Below are 23,351 nucleotides of genomic sequence, written 5' to 3'. Positions count from 1 at the left end.
CTGGGCAACATCAGGGCAGATGACAGTCATTCTTAGTAAGAATCTGATTAGGATCTGAATAGCCTGTGAGTATTACTGAACTTGCGCCACTCAAATTAAAACAAAGACACAAACAGGCCTAACATTTTTTAGGACAAGCTATGAAAATACTCGCCCAAAATTTACTAACAAAACCACACTAAACTTTGAGAAGTTAAAATAAAAAGTCAAATGAACACACGTAAGTTGCTGTATTCTCAAATGAAAATGCGAGTCCATCATTCACCCTACAACAAGAAGATGAAACATAGACAAGTGAATTCATCAGAAAGGCCAAGAGCTTCCTATTAATATGGAAAAATGGACAATTTAATCAATTTAATGTTTTTAAATAGATTAGGAAATACTATGTGTACAGCTGTTAGAGTGGATATTCACTGACCAAACTAGATTCATGATAGCCAATACTCTTGAAATAGGCTCAATTTGTTCCCAGGGAGAAGAAACATTAAGGCTAAAAGCATGCAGCAAATGTTCACAATTAAAGGGTCATGCAGAGTAACTAGACTGAAGAAAGATTTGTCACTTCGACACTTCTTGCTGTTGGCGTATCAGTTTAAAAGAATTCTCACCTTTTCCCCAATGCACCTCAGCGTACTTCCTTCCCCTCCTGGTATCCAAACCACAGGAGAAAAAAAAAGCTACTCATATATTAAAGCAGAATGCAATGGGCCATTTTCTACTGCAGACTCCTTGTGTATCCTCAGACATATCATTCAACAACATGGGTGGTGGTTTTGGTTTGTGTTTTTGGATTTTTGTTTTGTAGTTGAAATTAGGCTGCAGCATCATAATCTCTGAATGAGATTTCAACTAGTTAACTTAGGCATGATCAAAAGCCTACTCAAAGCATCACAAAACTCAACATGGGCTGCAAGCAATTAATTGTGTCTTCAGAGTAGACATATCCTGAGGCTGTGGGCATTCTAGGGGATCTGTTTGTTGTGGACAAACAGCTGATTACAAAATGTCCTTGGGAAGAGCTAGAATCACTGCCTATATCTGTGCATGTATTTGAAAGACTGTCTTCTCAGAACTTTAGCTCAACTTTCTACTTTACTAGCATCTAACTTCAAACCATTTTTAGAATAATTTCTATTCTACTCAGAATATGACAAGGAGGCTGAGAAAGAGTAGATATTTGTTACACTGCTTCTGCCACAGTGCCAGGGAAGCAGTTTACATGTAACCCTTTGTTGTTTTTACATTTTTGATGCTGTTACGTAGTCACCTGAGGAGCAGTAAATATAGAATCATAGAAAGGTTTGGGTTGGAAGAGGCCTTAAAGATCATCTAGTTCCAACCCTCCTGCCATGGGCAGGGACATCTCCCACTAGACCAGGTTGCTCCAAGCCCTGTCCAGCTTGGCCTTGAACACTGCCAGGGATGGGGCAGCCACAGCTTCTCCGGGCAACCTGTGCCAGTGCCTCACCACCCTCATAGTGAAGAACTTCCCAATATCTAACCTAAATCTCCCCTCTTTCAGTTTAAAGCCATTCTCCTTTGTCCTGTCACTACATGCCCTTGCGAAAAAGTCCCTCTCCAGCTTTCTTGTGGGCCCTCTTTAGGCACTGGAAGCTGCTCTAAGGTCTCCCTGGAGCCTTCTCTCCAGGCTGAACAAGCCCAACTCTCTCAGTCTGTCTTCATAGCAGAGGTGCTCCAGCCCTCCAATCATTTTCATGGTCCTCCTCTGGACTCACTCCAACAGGTCCACATACCTCTTGTGTTGGGGGCCCCAGAGCTGTACACAGTACTCGAGGCCTCACAAGAGTAGAGTAGAGGGGGAGAATAACCTCCCTTGACCACACTTCTTTCAATGCAACCCAGCACACTGTTGGCTTTCTGGGCTGCAAGCACACACTGCCACGTCATGCTGAGCTTCTCATCAATCAACACCCTCAAGCCCTTCTCGTCAGGGCTGCTCTCACCCCTTCTCTGCCCAGCCTGTAATTATGCATGGGATTGCCCTGGTCCAACCTTGCACTTGAGCTTGTTGAACTTCATAAATTTCACATCACTTCCCCCATTGCGTTGACCCTATCACACAGCTTGGTGTCATCAGCAAACTTCCCAAGGGTGCACTCGATCCCACTGTCCATGTTGCTGACACATCAAAGCATTGCTTTTCAATTCTGCACTGTAACAACTGCAGGACAGTGAAGCCTACAATCTCCTCCTTACTTCTTTGCACCATTTATAAAAATGCATGCATAGACACATATACAGACACACACAGAGATATTCATGAAGCAGAGACTGGGTAAAACATCAATCTTACACACACAAAACTGAAGAAATGATGTTCAACATCTGGTAGAGCAAAGAATCTTGTTTCTCAAAGATTTCAGTATAGTTCAAAAGAAAATTTTAAAACCTGTAACAGGCTACTTTGAGTAAAATGGCTATTTAAAGTGAAATATCTGTTCAGTGTAGCCTCACAAATGAAAAGAAACAAGATGAGGTGCACTTGTACATCAAATCATAGCTGAATCCCACATTTGGGTCTCTCAGCAGCCTTGAAACATCCCAGCAGAACAGTGAAAATGCATGTTCAGAATGCCCAGAATTAAGTGAAAATTAGCCAGAAGCAACAGATAAGCTTTAGAAAAATAGATTACCTGTACAGCTTATCAGTTTTGGAGAAATAAGCTATTGATGACTGGATTTTGGATCCAGTGACAGAGGAAATGAAGTTGAAAAGACTTCTCAAAGCATAAGCAAAGAGGTAAGGCAAGGAAGAAGTAACAGAACGTATGGCAATTTAAACAGGAAAAATAACCGGATTTGAAGGGAGAAGGGGAAGGCCAAGGTGGAGAAGAAGAAAACCTGAAAAGAAGAAATAAGAATCAATTAATTGTTGTCATCCAGAAACTCCATTTTAGTTACACTATTTCAGTTTCTTATCACCATAATCAGCTTAAATTTCTTATTTTACTTTTTCTAAAAACCATCATTAGGGACATTGTATAAGTGCATTCAGACACTAAAAGGCACATGCCATGCTGCAATTCTGCCACTTCCTGGGCAGTTGTTTTTCAGCCTTTGCCTAAGCAGCCACCCAACACAAGGCAATCTCTCAGCAGGACGCAAAGTCTGTTATGTCTTATTTTTTCAGCATGGAACCAATGAATTCACAGTTCATTACTTAAATGTCTGTTACCATTGTATCTCAAAGCACAAACACAGAACCACAATGTCTGGGAAAGAAAATAAGAAATAAAGGGAAGGAAAAAGCCATAGTATTATAAGATCAACTCAGTAGAAGACTTAAAACAACCCACAACATTCCTATAAATAATACCATCTTCACCACACACAGACTCATATTCAAGGTCACAGTTTTGATGCATAAGCCTCAAGATAATTTTAGTTCCTTACACATTTGGAAAAAAAAAAAAAAAAAAAAATCACTGTGGCTGTGTTTTGCTAAAAAGCATCATAACATCTGAATCATGAGCCTAAATGCATGCCTAAGGCTGAACCTTCTTTGCAAATTCTCCCACATCCAAATCCAACTACACTTACTTCACACCTCCATGCTTCCTGGTTTCTGCTGCACCTTTTAGCGTCTGATTGGTCTGACCGCATTCCAATATGTGAGCTGATTTTTATACAGCTATGGCAAAGTATTCATTCTACGGTTGGAGCAGGAGGATGCAGCTAGTCTACAGCAAAGGCTACTGTACTAGGTACACCTGAGTGAACAGGACAAAACTGTCTTCTTGAGAATCAGTATGAAATTAAATGTTCTCAGAAGCATTTCAGAAAGATGGAAATAGCTGGTTTTTGATAGGACATCACACCTGGTGACTAAAGCTAGCTAGATATGGTAATTTTGATTATGATTACAAGTACTCTATTACATTCTCTGCTTTAGTATCACACTTCTACAGAGTGAAATGGATTCTCCCCAGAAAAGTTGCCCTTTCCTGGGTTCTGTTTTTAGAGGTTCTTATTTCAACTGTATTCCTGATGAACATGGTGAATGGGGTTTTTCGGTGTTGTTTTTTTCTTTTTTTTTTTTTAGAGAGAAAAATTAAAAGTCCAATAATAAAAAAAAAAAGTTTTCTTGAGAGGTAATCATGTAGCAACAGCTACATGAAATACATAAAAATTATTCTTATTTCAAATTACAGCAAGGGATAGTCAGATCATGCATTGTGAGTGTATTTGCCTTTCAGAAAGTACCTTTAAGCTTCCCACCCTAACCCAAACACAGGGGATATAAATGCACAACATCAAGCATATAATCCGCTGCAAAGTAAAGATCTTGAATGCAATGAACACAGTGAAAAGATCCAACATCCTACAGAGAAGCAGACCACCCCAGAGAAGAGATCCCCATCAGCAAACAGCCTCTGCAAGAGCAGAAGGTTACAGGCAGGTCCCAAGGAGCTAATATTGGAGGCAGGGCAACAAGTAGCTCAAAAGCTGGAACAGGATGTTTGTGAGCCAAGGCGAAACGCAGACTGGTGCCTGATGAGGTCAGAAGCCCAACAGCAACAATAGCTGCCATTGGGGAACATGAATGTTTGGGGCAAATATGGCAAACACCAAGCATAAAAAGCCCCATTAGATAGTTTACTATTTGCATTATAGTGAACTATTGTTAAAGACTGAGTTCAGAGGTCTAACAGACCTTTTTACTCATCTTGAACACACATTAATAACAGTACTTACTTTTTCTTACTTCTAATAAAAATAAGATCTGAGTATTTAGAAAATTCATCAGCTTATTGCTCATGAAACCTAGTGCATGACATCTGCATCAGCTACGTGTGTGGTGTTGGTACACAGAGCATGCAAACAAGAGACTCACAAAGGCACAACACAGGGGTTGTCTTATAGCACTGACAATCCAGTAAAACTCTAGTCTAATGGTCCATAGTCTAACACTAAGTTAATGGCTTATTAGTCTCTTATGAAAGAGAACTCAAGTGGAAGCAAATCACATTCACCGCCTGTTTTGTCTTTCCATGTACCTCATACAAATAACATTGCTTACAATAAACAGATACTAAAGAAGACAAACCTCTAAATCTTTTTTGAGGATATTAGAAGGCAGCCATTTTTTGATACAGAAAGTTAGATCATTGTCACATACACTACATTCCTACATCTTGGGTTTGAAATATCAATACATATTTTAACGTTATGATAATAAGTGTATGAAATGAGACTTAAAAATTGCTATGATTATTATAAACTAGTTTCTTCCATTCATTGAACAAGACTATTTCTTTTCTTATTTTGTAAAAGCACAGGTGCATGGTGGGTTTTTTGTCGGGGTTTTTTTTTGGGGGGGGTGGTTTTTTTTGGGTTTTTTTTTTTTTTTTTTTAAAGCCAGCATGGCAATGTTACAGCTTTTTCCATGCATCACTGCTGTGCAGGCTGTAGTCTGCAGGATGAAAAAAGGTAATAGGCAAATAAAGGAAGTGATATTTCCACCTTCCTTCCAAGTCCATGTGTGATGCACCTAATAAAGAAAAGAATTAGTCACCAAGTGGTAATTATTTATGACTATTAAAAACTTCAAGATGCTTTTATACAGCATCTTTATTTTTATGTGAATTTTTGATGTGAATACTGAATTGCACATTTTAATAATATAATAACCTACCATTGCTTGGCTATTAGCATATGGCACTGTAACAGTTGTATATTTTACATTGAAAGGTTATTCTTATTTGCAGTTATTAAATGATTTTCTCCAGAATGACAGGCAGTTTGCAGCTCACCTGGGAAATGAACTTCCTCTCCTGAAGACCAGTAACCTACTTAAAACTTCTGCTTTTCTTTTTAGGGAGGGGTTCACAGCAAGTGAACAAAAGCTGCCCATACTGCTCCTATGCAGGGAAATTGATTTGTGATATGCTTAAAAAAACACCTGATAGATGCCAAGTATTGTCTTTTAAAGGGGGGGGGGGGGGAGGGAAGAAAAAACGAAACATCCCTGAGCTGTTTTCAGATTAATTTTCTCTGCATCAATTCTTTCCATCTGTCTCTCTCTCCAGTATTAGACCAATAGCAAAACTTACCTCAAAAATTAATTGCCTCTTGAACATCTGTGTGATGAAAATATCAGCAGTCATCCTGACAAAAATGTTTTTTGTATGTCCCAAACTTGAGTTTAAACAGAAGGATGGGAGTCTGAGTGGACTACTACATCAGTCTCTAGATTACATGTCAACACAATATGGGGGACATTGCAAGGTATCTACTAATAAATAGAAGCTCCTAAAAATCCAAACACAATACATCAGCTAATTCCAGTTTTCACTGGAAAAATTAGTACTCACAAGTAATTTAAATTGCAATGATAAGAGTTTATTTTACCACATTCCAGGGCCCAAAATGTTAGTTTTTACTACAGATACTGCCAAGCACTCTAACTGGATATTGAGCACCTTGCTAATTCCCTTCATATTACAACTGTGTTTGTATTTTGGCTCTTCTATCTGCTATCTATACTATCTATACTATACTATATCTATACTATCTATACTATCTATACTATACTTCTATCTATCTATACTATCTGCTCGAGTATAAGTAAGTCGCTGTTCTTTACAGAAAGCGTGGCAAGCCCTAACCAAAAATAGAAAAGCTTTGTTCCTACTCTTACAGGAATGAGCATGGTTCGAATCACCCTTCTGTAAATTTCAAGTACCATGCTCACCTGCTGGCTTCCTTTGCTACCTAGAATTTGTTTCCTAAAACCATTCACAAATGTGACCACAGATACATTGTACCTTTCTCTGAGCCAATGCAAATTAATGATTTTACATTTTTGTGTAGGGCTGGCATTCATTGCTGTAGGCCCACACACACACACTAAGCACAGAAGAATCTACAAACTAACTGCAAACAAGATAAAAGGCTCAAGCAAATGTTACTTCCTTTAAAAGCCGCCTCAGTTGTCATCTATGCTGCATGCAAAAAGGAGAGAATTGATCTGCCTGGTTTCTGAAATGGTAGCAGTCTGGAGGCTTGTACAAATAACTCCAGTAAATGAAGTATTTGCTGCTAGCTGCTGGCACACAGGATGCTGTGGATCTGTGCGTGTCTAACTGCTCAGATCGAAGTGAATCAACATGAACCCTGGTGGCCAAGTTTCAATTGGCCTGGGACAGTCTTTTCTGTTCATTTACTTATTGCAAAACAGGGAGGAGTCATCTATGCTTGGGTCAGCTCCTCCAGAAACAAAAGAAACAAACGAACTTGTGATCTAAAGACAATGGTTCTTTAATTTTTAAGGTACACAATTACAAGTTTGGGGAATTTTTCTTCGGAGTATGAGAAACGGTATGCACTGACAGTTGCTCATTTACAGAGAAAGTTAACTAAAAGCAGATGTAGCTCATAATACAACAACTGCAATACATACTGTAATTAATTTGGCATTCCAAACAGTAAACACGATGTCAGCAAGATACTTGCTTTAAATCTTTAAGTCAATTACGTATTGATTGCCTTAGCAATGTGGTACAGAAGATATTAACTATTTACAAGTTGTATTAAGATAAGCAATAGTTAAAAAATTGCAACAGGTAGCGTTTAGGTTAATTATGAAGCTTAGCAGTGAGTACCTAAGATGAATATGTGGGAACTATTAAAACTACAAAGATTCTTTTCCTCGATATATTCACAAGTCAAACATCATAAACACAGAATACAGTTCTTCCTGCTTTATCTCTCAGCCTGAGGACAGCAGCCACTCATGAAAGAGAGAATGGATATTTCAGACTGCTAAATATGCAAATGTCGGCAATTTTGGCAAAGCATACCAAAACTGGACTAGAAGATAGTGAAGTATGGGAAGCTTGGGCCTTAAAAAAAGTGGTGGCAGTGGCATTTGCTCTGAGAGGCTGAGAAACTCAAAGTCATCCTGGTTTCAAGTTCTATAGTCAGTTTAAAGTAAAAGAAAAATCCCAGTGTTAGTTTTGCTATAGACAAACAACATGGGACTGCCGAAAACTGTCCCTACAGTTTAGCTGTCTAAATATTTGTAAATGAAGATACGTTTTTCCATTAAGTGTAGAAAAGTAAAAATTGATAATTTAATCATAAATTTATGCAATATAAAAAAAGTTGCCTTCAAAGTCAGATTTTACTCTGTCAAATTTCAAACAGAATTAAACAAGTAATTATTGCAAATATTTGCTTTTGTTTACTGCCACTACCAGGCATGAGAGTCACTCCAAGACCTACCTCCAAACAGACTTACAAAACAGACACTGCTTGAGGGAAACTAAAAAATATAACTTAGCACTGGCCATATGCTACCATGCTTAAGTCCTGAATGTCCATGCTGGCCATAAGATTATCTCAGTATCTTAATTAGTGGCTTTGGCCTTACATACCTCACTGTCTAGATAACCTTTAGCCTGTCCATGCCAAGAAAGAAAAAAGACAGAAAAAGAAAACAAAAAAGCTGTCATTAAGGCGATTAAGCCAGTGGCAATTGAAGAAGGTCAGCAAGTGAGGAGAAAAAGTCCATTTTAATACAGGAAGAAGAGGTTTGCAATATTTTCAGAACAAAACTCTTCAGTGGCATAAACACAAGCCCTCTGTTTCCCAAAAGCCCCAATTTATCCATCCATGGTGAAGCATGGACATGCAGAGCTGTCACATGCCCCTCTATAACCATTCACTGACCTACTCTAAACATTTGCTCTGTACCTGATGAGCTTTTCTCCACCTACTAACACAATGAAAGGCCAGGGGAGGCATGGGTGAGGTGCTGCACATAACCTTGGTTCAAAAGGCACAACAAATCTGGGTCCCCTGCCATCCAGTAGAAAAACTGGCTGGGACAGCACAATATTCACCAGTTGGCTTAAAAGTACCTAGGCACTGCTAATGACAGAATGCTGGTTGTGAAATACCATCACTATGCATGGTTGGGGCTGTGCAGGAATTAAACAAAAACACAAGCAACCAACCAAACACAAATAATCAAAAAAAAAAAAAAAAAAAAAAAAAAAAAAGAAAAAGCGCACCAAGGACTCCTACAGAGTCTCATCCACGAGGAATGCTCCTCCCCGCCCCGCCCCCCCCCCCCAAGCACCAACTCCTACCCTAGCTCTGCACTCGCATCTTTCCCCTACCAGCCCCAACAAGGACAGAACAGCACATGGCACTGCCTGCAAATACAGATTTAGGAACATAAATTTAGGCACTCAAATATAATCTACCAGATGTTCCATTTTCAGCTGCTGCTGAAGTCAGCTATGAATGTGGTTTAAGTCTGAGTTATGAAAAATAAAAAATATTAAAAAAAAAAAGGGAGGAAGAAGCAAAAAATATGCAAAAAGATGTCCCATTGTATATTGGGCAATGGGGAGAAAGTTAATTTTCAGGAGTCTCTGACTTGAAAATTTTTCCTTTGGGCTGATATGCTATTTATGCTGCTAGTATTTTTTAATGTAATGAGTCAGCTGATGAAAAGCATTTCTCTCTTTAGAGATAAAAAGACTTTCTCTCTTTATCCTGCATTTTACCAATAACTCATGCTACAAATGCCCTTCTCTATAGTAATTTTTTTGCTTATTTTTCTTCTAACCCCCTCACACTCTGGAATGAACCTCATCTTCACTTACAGAATCCAACAGCCTGATCCTCTCCTTGCACACTATCATGGCTTTTACATGGATTTATTCTTGCACAGTTCTTCAATAAGCATCTAAATTGGGATCAGTTCTTTTTTAAAAAAAAGTCTCAGAAGTCAAGGACTGAACTATTACACATGATCATTTAAGCCACCTTCATGGCAAGATCTAATATGCTACAGCACAGTTGATAGTTATTTAATCTGTCCCAAAGAATCTCCATTAGTAGGGACCCCAAAGCCTATGCAAACTACTACAGTAATTAGCTACCCTTGTCCTCCCTAAAATTCAAGGGAAATCTCTGACAGAAATGTTTGCTTTTAATCCTGTCCTAAGTAGACACTGGTAACAATCACCTTTTTCCTATTCACACATAGTGGTTTTGGTGGTTTTTTTATTTATAGACAACATGAAATTTTCCTTTAAATTCTTCTCAATTCTTGTTTTCAAACATCTCCTTTTCTTTCCCCCAGATTTTCTCAAGATTGTCCAAACTCTGCAGATCAGCACTGGCAACTGTTATGATTTCACAGGTGAAACCTCAGCAGTACTAGGTTGCACAAAATAAGTACTCATTTACAAACCATGAGTTTGCTCTATTCTGGGGTACAGCATCACACTACTGTGCCTATTTAATCTGTCATAAACAAGGACATTTAAACCCCTTCAACACTATGCACCTGATCTTTCTCCCCCAAGCAGGCTGTGTTACCATTCATGAGTTGGCACGAATTTTGCATTGTTTCTCTATTTTGTTTTGAGTGTAAATTGCAGCCAGTTGCAAATTATATAAATACACGCTATCCTATCAATTAATAATCAATGAAAACACTGCCCAGTATGGGACAATATATCAGACTAAAAGAAGGAAAGATGCTACATTTCAATTATTTTAAGGATGGAAAGTCACTGGACCTCCTTAGGTTTCAGGCAAATTTCCTGCAAGCAGAAGAGAAAACAACAAATACTGTACCCAAATAGTCATGTTCAATGTTTCCCCTTTCTTCTCCCTCAGAAAGGGTTTGCTTATTCTGAAAGTTTAGGTTTTCTTTGAACTGACAAAATGCGTTATCTATAAGAAAGTCAATTCATATTTTTTAGTCTCCACAGGCAGAAAAGCTAACAAGCTTAACATCTCACTGCACTTCATTACAATAGAAAGAGGAGATGAGGAATACACACAGGAATGTATTTTGCACATGGATAGCTTCCTATAAGTCTGCAAATTTATTGCTAAAAATCTTGGTATGAACTTTTTGGCATTGCAATATTTTAAGCAAGTTCCAAGGAACAGCTTGCATTTTCTTCAAACCCAATATTTTCTCAGCTTACTTTCTTGGCTACCACTTTCTTCCAACATTGTGAAACCAAGCAGTTTACATTATTTGACATTGCATTGGACACAAATCTAATTAGCTGGATGACAGTTGCACTCAAATGTAATCCTTTTTATTGCCATCTTGGTTTACTTGCACATATTCTAATTCTGTTTTGTGTTTTTTAGTAGAAAGCACCAATATCCTCAACTCCCATGGACTACAAATGTTTTGTGTTCTCAGTATTTTAAAATCATACATATGTTTTGATGCAAGACAAGACATCTGTTAAATGTTTAACAAATTGAAATTGCAGTCATCTAAACATCTTTATGGAGGTAGCACAAAGATATTAGAGATGAGAATAGTGGCATGTTAGGTATCTAATCACTGGGCAAGGACAGTAATGAAAGTCTGCACCGATACAGTGGTGTTTACCAGCTTTTCCCCCATGATATTCACAAGTAGGAACCTCAGAATTGCATCCAATCTCATTTCCAAGATGAGGATAAGTATTGGAAATCTATACACCTATGAACACTGGGCTGTAATCCTCCTCTCTACTTTTTGGCATATACATTTTCACGCAGTCCTTCCCCCCACGTCTTCCTCTTTCCATATTCCATCTGTTTTCCCATTATCTTTATACCATCTTTGTCACTTGCTCTTTATTATTCTACTCTTTCAAAAGCTTAATTTCTTTAAGACTCCCACTCTAACCTCACATTTCCTGCCATTCATTTTGTGAATCACATCTACCTCTTCCCAACTATCTTCATTCTCTTTATCAGTCACTCTCATTTCCTCTCTGTGTCTCTCACTTCCCCCATTCCACTTCATTCCCAACTTCTTCCTTTCCCACAGCCTTCCTCCCATTAACAAGAGATCATGTGCCTTTCTCTTTCACAGAAGTTAATACAGGGAGTATATGTTGCCAGCAGTCCTCAGTGACTAGGCTTGGTTGATGAATATTGCCAGATGGAGCAGTCTCACTAGCTAAACGATACCAATTCAGCAGCTTCAATTGCAGCTACACAGCCAAAACAACAGGCTACCACCACATTTCTTGACAAGCATATACCATAAAATAACAATTATTTTGTAACTGCTAAAAAGTCTGGGGGAAAAAAAGACTATCACAAGATGACTATTTATGCCCTGGATTTTGTTCTCTTTAGATCTGACTTGCTTTGCAGGAAATGTTGGTCTTGCCAAATAATCAAGCAATAAAATGACTAGCACAGTTTATACAAACTTAAGTTTGTACAGATGAAAAGCTTAAAATTCTGAAAAAACATATTATATTTTTCAGATATTCCCTCCTACAGCTACTGCAGAAGAATCATATGATTCAAATTATAGTTTCCAGAGGAAATCATTAAAGAGACTTTCTATCAATGATGGTTTTGTATGTTTGCACTTGGTCTTTGGCACAGACTCAGTCTATATTTAGAATGCACAGTACAGAGAATGTTTGAAACCAAAGCAATTTTAAACAAAACAAAAAAAAAAAGCCAATTAGAATTTCATTTATAATACAAAGATTTGCAGAGAGAGGATGATTCTCACTTACATTGTAATTCTAGACAGTTTATAGGAGTTCCACAGGCTTCAAGAGGGGAATGCAGTAGCCAGCCCTACCTGTAAGTGCTACTGTCCACAGTAAAGCCTGGAGCATCAGGTGGGACACTGGCTTTCTTTATGGAAGATTAGTCTTTGGATGGTAGTTACAGAAATATGATATTAATTGGAAGACTAAATTTTTTTCAGCTACAGATTATCACACATTAGGTATTATTCCTTCAGAGTATAAAATCGTAGTGTTCTCCCCAGTAGAACTGGTGGGCATATGTTGTTCTGGTTTGTGTGTAGGGTTTTTTTGCCACTCCCCCCCCACCCCTTTTTTTTTTAAACCTGTGACCAGATCCTCAAGTGGATTTCTGCTATGCATGCTAGTTTCTCCATGCTTTTGAAGGCTGCTTTGGAGTTCTGGCCTCCCCCACTCAAGCCATTTTTGTTCCAAATCAAACAAAAATTTAATCATGTTTACTAAGCTAACACATCATTACCATTCACTAATACTTAATGCATAACTGATGTGTTTAAATTAGCATCCTCAACTAGGCTTACAATAACGTTTTCATATTAGTGTCAACCATTTGTGTACAATAATGCATTAGGTTGGCATCTAGAACTTCTCACCATCCCTTGAAGCCTTCTGAACTGTGATGATTTAAATACACAGAAGCAGGAGTGAGTTATACTTAAGAAAAAGATGAAACATGACACTTTCCCTTTCTCAACACTTCTCCAACCAAACTCAGGAAAAAGTACATGCTGAAAAACAAAACTAAAATATACTATGGGCTTCAACTGACCTTTGACACCAAAAGTTTATCTTCTCTCATGAAAAATACTAAACAGCACAAATAAACCTTTCCCAAAAGGAAAGAAGTATTAGTGATAGTTAACAGGCAGATAATATATAGTATTACAAGCAGATGACTGCAGCCTCCCCAAGAGCTGTATTCTAAAGCCTGGCAGACCGAAATTCTTAACTGATTAATAGGAATTATCTGACCAGTATTTTCTGTATTCTGATGATTGCCACTGACAATGCAAGGCTATTCATGCATTTTTGTAACCTTGTTTCTTTTGAAAATGCCTGTTGATTTACATCAGAGCAAGATCAAGTCAGATAAAAAAATTTTAAGCAATTCAGAGGACACAAGTCATTCCAACATAATTAGAGAAAGGCATAAAGTAATCAAGAAAGTACTTCTCTATCTTATAAAGAATTTCCAAAACGAAGGTATTCTGCATTTCAGATTAGGCAGCTATCCAGTTTTATTTCGCTTAAATTGCCTGACTTCCCCCTCTCCCCACCCAAAAAAAAAGCTACTTAAGATGTCCCATTGATCAAGTTATTTCATGCATACCTATGGGGAAACGCAAAAAGGTATTACTTTTGCTGTAGAAAGGTCAAGCACAAAAATAAGTTTAATGCCATTCTAAGGAACAGAAAAAAAACTTGCAATTTCCCAGATCATGTGGCAGATCTGATGGAAGTTTTATTTTACGAAGCAACTGCAGATAGAAGAAATTATCCTCCACCCCCCTCAGATCTTGTTAGCATTTTCAAGAAACATTACAGAGCAACCTTTTTCATCTGATATGACTACTACTACTGAGTATGGAGAAACAGACTGTTGTGAAATTCAGGTGGTTCTAAGACATGAGCATCCTTTAAAAAACTCTACTTATATGCACAGTTACCAGCTGTACAACTGCATAGCAGTGTGAATCTTTTTTCTTGTTTTTAGTGAGGTCAAATAAAAGCTGCAAAGGAATTTTGCTCCATGCATAGAGAACTGACACAGAATACTCAAACCAATGGTTCTGTTGTCATGGGCACCAATAAGCAAAAGGCATTTAAATGCCGATATTTTTAAGAAAACCTTTACTGAACTGGTATCAAGTCAGACCTACAATTTTATACCTTGGGAACCAAAACTAAATAGCTTTAAGAAAAATTCTGCTGACAAAAGAGCACAGGGCTCAATAAACCAGTAGTCCTGAATGCCCACTCCGTCAGTGGGTTTGACACCAGGGCATGCCTGGCTGGAGGACTAGGCTGCCTAGCAGGTAGCTATGGAGGCAGAGGGACAGACCTTAAGCATGCAGTAAGGCAGGAGAGATAAGACCAAAACTGCACAGTTTAGTAGCTGTGAATACAGTTGTCTCCCCCGACCAGCATTCCCTTTACAAGTACTTAGAAAATGCACAACTAGGTGCACCTTTATCATTATTCGTAACATACAGAATAAGGCTGTCCTAGGGATTCACCAATCAAAAACTATTGTGTTTATTACTGTTATATAAAGCATCTCGAATTGATGCACTAGGATCCTGTTTCTGCTTATGGTTGGGAAAGATTTGCGGAGTAACTTCAAAAGCTCAACTTATAGCACCTTTCTCTTGACCCTCATGTAACCAGGTGGAGAGCTCCTCCTCTAAGGAAACAGGTGCCTACAGCAGAGTCACCAAAGTATTACCTCCACCCACCTTACCAGATGCATTATTGTCATGGGACTATTTTCCTTGCCCTGTAATGGTGCTGATTCACACAGACAAGGGGAGGCACCCAACAGCACTGCAAGAGCCTAAACCAATCCTCAGATCAACAGGAGTAATACTGCTGCTGGCAGAGTTCCTGCTGGTATGCAGTATGTTAAATTCTTCGTAAGAAGCAGCAGGACATTGGGCAGTTGAACCTCTATCTCTATTCAACTGCACCAAAATCAATGCTGAGACAATAGAATTACAACTTGATCATGAACCAAAGTTACCTTTGTTTTTAAGCACTTAAGCACATCTAAGCACTTCAAATGGCTTAGGTGCTCTCTTTTCTGCATCACTTTACATCCTAGTTAAAGACGATAGAACAGGCTTTGGTTGTTCAGAAGTAGACATGACTCCACATGTTTTCAGTTCCTATCAAGAGTTACGGTACAGCCTTGCAGGACAGTTAGTACAGATTTCAAAAGCATCCTAGTGGGTTAGAAACTGAAGTTTGTCATAAAGCTCCATATACCGCTGCAGGTCTCCAAGGGCCTAATAATTCCCCACCCCCTTTTTTTTGATTGAAGCTTAAGGCTTTAAGCTAATTAAGTGACTATTCATAGGACTGAATTTAGAATAGGAAAATTAGTTTATCATATCCCATGCTCACTCTCTTCCACTCTATTTGGTTGCGGTTTTGTTTGTTTGTTTTCCTGAGAACAGCGGAAGCTACAATTGTAACTAGAAATAGCACACAAAAAGGTGAAAGTAGGTTAAGAACAAAAGTTGACTAAACTATGAAAAATTACTTTTGCAGTACTTGTTTCATTAAGTCTGAAGTATTTGGTAGTCCTGTGATGCCATTTGACCTTCTGAGGTGGGACCGGCTTAGCATTAAAGACTGACATGCAAAGTAAAACTCAATGCATTATTGCATTTACAGAAACACAAACTATTAACTCTTTTTACAGCAATTTACAAACAGTATTTTTATTAAGCTTAAAGACCAATAAGGTGGCTACGCAGATACGTACTGGCAAGCATACAAGCAATTCCTGCACATTAAGTACTCTTTTCCTTAATTACCCACATCATTTTTATGCAGTTCTAAAGGTTTTATATGGTTATGAATGAAGGGATTGTCATTTTAGAACAGAAGGCAGACTTCTAGAACTTACGCACATGAAAACTTTTAACACAGAGTTTACCTGGGCGTATTCTTTATAAAAGTAGCAGGATTCTTTTTATATTTAAAAAATTAAGATCAAATCAAGTGTAATTAAGAAATTTAGCCTTTGTAAGAAAGTATTTTCATGCAACTCAAACCATCTCTCAAATATATAACCTTTAATTTCTTTTGCAAAAAAAAAAAAAAAAGGAAAAAAAAACCCACAAAAAAACCCCACCCCAAAACACTCCAACCCCTCCCAAAAAACCCAAATGTCCCTCCCCCCCAGAAACGTCCCTCCTCCCCCATGCACTGAAGATGACTTCCAGAGGTCCTTTCCAACTTCAGCTAGTCTGTGGTGCAATAGCTCAAGTTTGTATACAGATGTAAATTCCCCTTCCTCCTCCCCTAAGATTTAAGTCTCAATTTGCCAAACCGAGCATATAGAATAAACACCAATTGATTTGAAACATTTCTATGTCCAGGTTGCATCCATAAACTGTCTAAACCTATATAAAGAACTCAGAGAATATTTTTAACCTTAGCATCCATATTCACAGAAGAGAGTTGCTTATTTTCCTCCATTATATATAAAAATATATGCATACCTTCATGTATACCTTCATTTTAACTTTCCAGATTCTACTGATCTTCTCCATGAATAATTCAGCAATTCAAACATTAAAAAAGCTAATACTATACTCCCTGATTACATTTTGCAAACAGCAAAGAGGTTCCTACACAGCCAGGCTAGGCTGACATGATCATCTCTCTACTTTAATGGAGTACCACAACAGGTTGGTTACTTTTATCTGGTCATTTTTTGAGATGCCAGTTGTATACACATAGATGAATTAAAAATAAACAAAATCAAATAATTCTTCCTTACCATTTACTTTTAGAAACGCTTTTAGAAATGGACTTATGATATTGTACAGAATGTAGTCATTACTAAAAGCAACACACAGGGACAGAATTTATTACAGAATAGCTCTTGCTGTTTAAATCATAGGTTTTCATAGCCCTGGATTGGGGTTTGGATTGGGGGAAGGTTGTGAGGTTTGTTTGTTTTGGTAGTTGGCTTTTTGTTTCTTGGGACAGGTTTTGGGTTTTTTTTTTAAATCCAAAGAAGCCAAGCAAACAAGAAACACTACCTCCTCACCCACAACCAAAATGAGAAGGCAAAGACCTCTGAGCTCAACAGGGGTGTCCTGGTTTTGGCTAATTAATAGACACTGTGTTGGCCAACAAGTGCCATTTTTCCCCACACACAGCCAGTTCTAAATTACTTTTTAACAACATTAAAACAAAATTAAAAGCAGGCATGATATATAAGCATTGCGAAAAAGGAAAACAGAAACTAATCTCTCTTGAGCCCAGAAGAATGAAGTCATTTAAGGAAAAAAACAGAATTAAAAAGCTGTATTCTGGCTGCAAGTATATTGAGTAGGGTACTGTCTACATATAATGCCTGAGAAAAGAGAAACACTGAAGACTTGAAAATAGAGCAATTCTAACAGTCTTGCTCTACACACGCACATGTATATAGCCTAGCGCTACATATTTGAACTGCAAGGTCTTCAGTCTTGGAGATGCCAAACTGCTGGAAACATTCTACAGCTTTCAACTCAAGGAGTTACATGACAAAGGAGTAAAACTAAACTATTAGGTAATTTTTAGTTACTTTTATGCTTGTTTGACTAAACTCAGACTTGGACAGTTTCTTGGGGAAAATTTCAGATTATACAACTGCACTTTGCAGACATGCCAGCCCCTGAAGCACACTAAGCCACCTGGTATTTAGAAAAAGATTAAATATGCAACTTAAAGTTTAGTAGTATACACTGAAAGCCTTTTAGTATTCCAGCAATCCCAACAACAATTGAAATCAGAGGAATTTATTCATTTCCCTAAACTTTGCATTTATTAACAAAAATCAAAGTAATGAGAATCTCCTTAAGTGAAGGCTCAAGACCATTTTACGCCACACAGACACTTTTCATTGCAGGACCTGTAGACACACTAGAAGAATTTATGATACTGCTTTAAAGCTCACATAACTCCTACAGAATGCTGCTGCACTGAATTATTAACTCTTCTATTTTCACTGACATTTCATTATAAAATATTGGGTTTGAACATAACTATTGACAATGTCTTATTTGTATCCATTAATATATTGGAACAAACAAAATGAAGTGTTATCCATAGGTTTTTTTGCCATGTGTTTCACTGAATTTTCTAGTTGTCCCCAACTAGGCAGTCTCTCTTTTGTACAAGTGTGGGATTCAGCTCAATTCCAATACTGAAAGCAATATTGCATAACAGTCAGGGATGCATTCGTGTTTTAAGAAATGATGTAATGTCTCCATGGAACACGTCTTTAAATTATGAAGTGTCTGCACATGGGACAAAAACTGACAAGTACAATGCTGAACTGCTCTTAAGTTAACCACTTTTCTATGTATGGTATGTCATGAAGATTTAACATCGAAAGAAGTTTTCACTCTTTTTAAAGATTTGGTTGACAAACTGAATTGAGAAAATTAAGTATTTCTAAAGAGAAAAAGAAATTATCTGAAAAGCATAAAATCAGCTTGAAGATTTATCAAAAAACCTATGACAAGAGTAAATAACCCAGCACTGTATTCACACACATTCATAAGGCTGCACAGCCGGACACTCCATCTTCTGTCCCTCCCTTCTTCCTCTCAAAATGTAAACTTCACCTTTTATTATAATGTTGGGAAACAATTCAAAGTTGACTTAAAGGTCTGAAGAAACATACAGAGACTACATTTTTAGCTTACTCATATATCTACGGCAGTAACTTGCATGTAAGTGTGGCCTTAAGTTCACCATGTAGTGACATTTCTGTTTTAACAAAAAAGTCCCTAGTTTTTATCATAATGCCTCCCAGAACGTGCAAAGCTCTTCCCTCATGTCTAACCACCATTCATATAAATATTTTATTAATTTGATTGAAATATCTCAGTAAATTTGCCTCAATTATGGCATTACAGTTCCTAACTTTATTTTTCACAGTCTCAGCAGTTTAAGATGCAAAGAAGGAAATACTGGACTCTGCTTGCAAGATGGCTTGCAAAAGGCAAACTTTAAGGAAAAAGCGTGAAACCAAGCTGCCAGGCAATGAATGCCAGCAGTGCCCACTGCTATTTATTGCTGCCTTCCTTCTAAAGTCTTCAATGCCATTATGTTTCCTTCCATTCTGTCATTCTCCTTAGATATGAGTTTGACCTGCTATGTGCTTGACTTGCCTTTGAGAGATGCTAATGACAAATAGCATGTGAAATATTTTAATAATAAACTAGTTTAGATTTTAAAAAGTTACTGAAGCTTGATTTTTGAAATAGAACATGAAAGAATAAAATCAGGTGAGAAAAAATACACAAACAGAACATGGACTAGATTATTTTTCTTAACCACCTTAAAATGCATCAGTAATGGGAGGTGTATGTTGTGTAACAAAAAGGAAATAAAAACCCAACAAACCCCAGAACCAGAAACAGAAAGTGAAAGAACAGTAAGTGAGATAAGAGCAGTCTAGGAAAGACCGATGACAAACGAGTGGGTAACTTCAACGGATGGCATAGATCAAGAAGGGCTGGACACTGTAATCTGGGTAAAGCAGAAGTGACACAAAAATATGGGAAAAACGGGAAGAAAAAAGAGCAACCGAAGTTCAGTAAAAGCAGGGGGTTTTGTTGGTTTGGGTTTGTTTTTTTTTTTTTTTTGTCAAGTGAACAGTGAATGAGACCCCACAATTATCCCTGCTCTGTAAGCTTATTTCCCCTTATCATCTTTTTAACCTCCCAAAATTTTCCCTGTTCCAACTCTCTGAATAAATTCCTGCCTAGAGCCAGTAAGTTTCCAGGAATTGAAATTATTCTTATTCTGGTTATTACCCAAACGCTATTTCAAGGTTGTCTGCATTCTGAGCACATGCATATCCCCTAACTTCTTTACAGCTCTTGAAATACAAAGACACACACAGCTGTATTGAAGGAGGGGAGGTGTAAAAGAAGGGAAGATGAGAAAGGAGTAAACTCACATATACCCATTTTACTTCCTAAAAAGCACCTTCAATTACCCTCAAGAAACACTACTGCTGAATAACATGACATTCACCTGCTCCCAATGCATTAAACACTACATATTCATACAACCATATGGTGAAGCAGAATGAGGATACATTTGGGTTAAACCAGATAGGGTTAAACCAGCTAGCAAACGCACAAAAATCCCCTCTTCAATAGAAAAAATTATCCATGGTTAGTTTTAAGCCACCCTGGTTCCCTATATAACTATATAAGCAACAGTGACAGCACAGCAGAAAGGGTTGGACAACAAGAAGAGGAGAGCAGCACAGGTCAGTATTATGGGAAGGAAGAGGGAGGAAAAAAAGCATTAGTTTATGCCTGCTTTGAAAGCGTTTGTGGAACATCTGACGATTTAGGATTTGGCAATCTAATCTAAACTTTTATACTACTGAATAAATATTTTAAGGACAATTAATAGCATTCCTAAGGAGCAGTAACTGTAACAGAGTGAAAGAGTATGTTGAGAGCAAAAGGGGAATGGATAGAAAAGTTAGTGTCCGAGTTTGATCAGTAATTCACTGGACTACAGAAGATGTGAGATCTCCAGAAATGAGGTTTTGTTATGCCCTGAACCCTTCAGCACCCGTGCAAAGAGAGCAGACCATGCCAGTGCCAATTGTTTCATTATGGCTGGACAGGAATCAGTCATTACAGAAACGCTTTAAATTGTTTCACCTCTTTCTCTGAAACCTTAATGTTACAGGATCTCTTTGTCAACCCGAACAAATGGCTTGCTTAAAGATGCTACTGGAAGATTTATATCTGTTTGTGCGTTTTCTAAACATCTTTCAAAATACTTTAACCCTCATCACCCCTCATTGCTAGAGCAAGACTACAGCATCTGGTGTTCATTAAAGCCAGGAAATTCCTGGTTTGCTCTTTATGAAACTGTTGAGAGTTGATAATTGATTTTTTAATTCTCGCCTTTGCAAAGAGCTGTTTTATAAATTTCATATTTAACAAATTTTAGTCAGCAATTTCTTTTAAATTCCCCATATGCTAAATCCAGACATCAGTCTTCTGCAATTCAAAAAATTTCAGAAAATATTTATCAAATTTGAGTTGATGAATTATCATTATGATACTTAATATGTAGTATTTCACAGTCATCAATTTCAAAGTTGTAATCTATATAGTTCAGAAAAAAACCCCCTGATTTAGCAACTTATAGGGGGCCTACTAGAAAGCTGGAGAAGTACCTTCTCCAAGGGCATGTAGTGAAAGGATAAGGGGGGAACTGAAAGAGGGTAGATTTAGGTTGGACAGGGCTTTGAGCAACCTGGTCTAGTGGAAGGTATCCCTGCCCCTGGCGGGGGGTTGGAACTAAGATCTTTCAGGTATCTTCCAACCCAAACCATTCTATGATTCTGTGAACTTTCAGGTCACCTACTCTTAGCGCTTCAGCTTCACAGTAAGTTTCCCCCCCTCTTTCCCCACAAGATTTTAAAAAGATTCTAGGTCTTGAAGAGAATTTCAGGTTCAGCAAGGATCTGAAGATTATTATGCACACGTTGTCTGCAAATTTCAATACCTATAAGTTACAATTAGAAAGAAAATACCTACTCTGTCTTCATTGATTTAGTATCAAAGATCTTAAATTAAAACCAACAGCAGTAAGAACACTACATTAAACCCTAAATATTTGCTAACAGACTGAACAACATGAAGAAGTGCTACAGCTAGAGATGTCTTCCTAATTATTTTTCACCACTCATCTTTTGGGAAGAGAGCTGTGAATGACCAAAGGCCACAATATACATCTGCAGAATGTAAAGCTACTGAAACTGGCAAATCATACCGGAAAATTGTATGAAAAATCTGGTATTACTTGATTATAATATGGTACAGTGTATTGTTGGGGCATAAGACTGTCCATCTGTAACTGCTTCTCCCTCACTGAATGACTGCTTATCAGGCACTCAGTTCCCAGCCAACAGGATGGGGAAAGATAGCATGTTCGGAGTTCAAGTCGCCTGAAAGCTGGCCAATTATTTATTGCAGACTCTCCTCTTAATCACAATATGTCATTAAGTGAAGCTAGAGTATGTTAAACACTTAGGATATTTTCCCTATGTAAACAGCTGCTGTAGCTGCAAATGGAAAGTTACAGAATTGCAAACAATTGATACCATGTGTTAACAGAATTTATAAACTACACTTTATTTCTCCAGAAATAGGAACCTTTAAGTTAAGGGGTTCTTCATACACATATTGTAATTTACTATCTTAGGTGTATACATATACAACTTCCCAGAGCAAAGCTAGCCAGACAGTAAAAGGCTTAATTCTACAGGCACTCTGCAGTCCACAGGCATTTGAAACATTTTCTTAATAGTATAGTATATTGCTAAAATGCAGTTTGCAGCCAATAACTATTTAGTTTCTTTCGGCATAAGGAGTTTCCAAGATAATCATTCCCACTGCAGATGCACTCAGTATGCCCAGCTGTATTGTGTTCTTTCCCCTCGATTTTTAGTTTTATTATCAGCTCATAATTTTCAGCTGTTTTATTTCCCCGATATTCAAATTCATTCCATATAATGATAAAGCTTCACCACGAATCTAACATTATCTTCTTTTTGAGGTCACTAATAAACAGATTAAATTAATCTAAACATAAAGATGCATCTCTAATTACCAATCCAGAATCCTAGGCAACTACCTTTCTTAGCCCTCTGTTCACGGCCTTTCATCCACACCTTTTCATTCATCTTCAGAACTAGGCTCATTTAAATTTGACCTAAACATAGGTACTGCTTTATTTTTTCTTTTATCCCCTCAAAAGAAAAAACAGCTCAATTTCCTCAGGACCTTTAGCTATATCTCAATTCTTTCTGCACCTCAGGCAGAAAGTATGCAGAACACTACAGGTAGAGCACAGGCCTGCACAGAGACCTTGCCACTCTCGCATTACTATAAACATTAGTTCCACATATGAATATATACATACAACACCTGCATATTTTTCCAGTCTGAATTCCTTACCCATTTCTCCCCTCTCAAGTGAGATTTTTTCCATGTAAGTGCGGAAAAA

The 23,351-nt window shown here is 37.7% G+C and overlaps 1 protein-coding gene across 2 annotated transcripts in view; it reads right to left on the bottom strand.

Moving 5' to 3' along the window:
* The window catches only part of BICC1 (BicC family RNA binding protein 1), a 110,456-nt gene that overhangs the window by 33,395 nt on the left and 53,710 nt on the right, over window positions 1-23,351 (bottom strand). The window contains exon 4 of one of the 2 annotated variants that reach the window (XM_030487918.1): window positions 2,658-2,865. The exons of the other annotated variant lie outside the window; for it this stretch is intronic. The gene's annotated coding sequence lies outside the window, so the exon portion shown is untranslated. The remainder of the gene's footprint in view (window positions 1-2,657; window positions 2,866-23,351) is intronic. 2 annotated transcript variants of the gene reach the window in all.

This window comes from Strigops habroptila, chromosome 5, assembly GCF_004027225.2.
Source record: "Strigops habroptila isolate Jane chromosome 5, bStrHab1.2.pri, whole genome shotgun sequence".
Taxonomy (NCBI): Eukaryota; Metazoa; Chordata; class Aves; order Psittaciformes; family Psittacidae; genus Strigops; species Strigops habroptila.
This window is presented reverse-complemented; position numbering and strand designations above follow the sequence as displayed.